The 977-nt window shown below is 41.4% G+C and overlaps 1 non-coding gene across 1 annotated transcript; it reads right to left on the reverse strand.

Moving 5' to 3' along the window:
* Positions 1–276: 276 nt before the first annotated feature.
* Positions 277–383, reverse strand: LOC141602800 (small nucleolar RNA R71). Its single transcript, XR_012524709.1, has one exon. It is a non-coding gene; the product is annotated as a small nucleolar RNA R71 (small nucleolar RNA).
* Between the last annotated feature and the right edge of the window lie 594 nt (positions 384–977).

Genomic DNA, 977 nt, shown 5'->3' on the forward strand with positions numbered 1-977 from the left:
AAGTCCGCCTTCATCCAACTAGTTGAGAGGAGCCAATTCGGGGGAATGCCTAGTGAGGACCCTCATTCTCATATGGAAACCTTTTGCGATTATTGTGAAGCTATCTCTCAAACGGGCGTGACTCAAGACCAAATAAGATGGGTCTTATTTCCTTTTTCGTTAATCGGCACCGCAAAGCAATGGTTGAAGGGCCTTGATAAGGCCACCCTTGGAATAGATTCTTGGAAGAAGCTAGCTCTAGCTTTCTACAAAAATTCTACCCAGGAAAAGACTAACATGCTAAGAGCTCAAATTACGGGTTTTAAGCAAAGGGATGAAGAATCTTTGTATGAAGCTTGGGAGCGGTTCAAAGGTATTTGTCGCTCATGTCCTCACCATGGACTTAGCGAATGGTTTTTAGTGCAACAATTTTGGAATGGTTTATATGAAGATTCAAGGAACATTCTCAATATGGGATCAAATGGAATGTTCACCGAAGTTGATGACAATCAAACATGGAACAAGATTGAGGAAATGGCGGTCCATAATTCACAATATAGTAGGCCTCGCAAGGCTACTAGAGGAGGAAAGTATGAAGTGGACACCGTGACTCAATTAGGTGCTCAACTTAGTGCTCACATTGACACAATCAACTTGAAGTTTGAACAAGCTATGGCTAGGCTTGAGGAAAAATCAAAAACATCAAAGCATCATGTCAATGCCATGACGGCATCCTCATCAATCCCAAGCGGGGTATGTGAGAATTGTGGAACCTTGGGTCATGACTCAAGTGAATGTAGGGGAACAACCGAACAAGTTAATGCTTTCCAAGCTTACAAAAGTGGTACCCCTTATTCAAATTTTTACAATGAAAACACCAAGTTCCATCCAAATCTCTCATACAAGAGCCAAAATGTTCAAAACCCTCAAACAACATACACTCCACCACCCATGAGAAATCAAAATCAAAGACCCTTTTACAATCAAAACCAAGGTTA

The sequence above is a fragment of the Silene latifolia genome, chromosome 9 (assembly GCF_048544455.1).
Source record: "Silene latifolia isolate original U9 population chromosome 9, ASM4854445v1, whole genome shotgun sequence".
Classification (NCBI taxonomy): Eukaryota; Viridiplantae; Streptophyta; class Magnoliopsida; order Caryophyllales; family Caryophyllaceae; genus Silene; species Silene latifolia.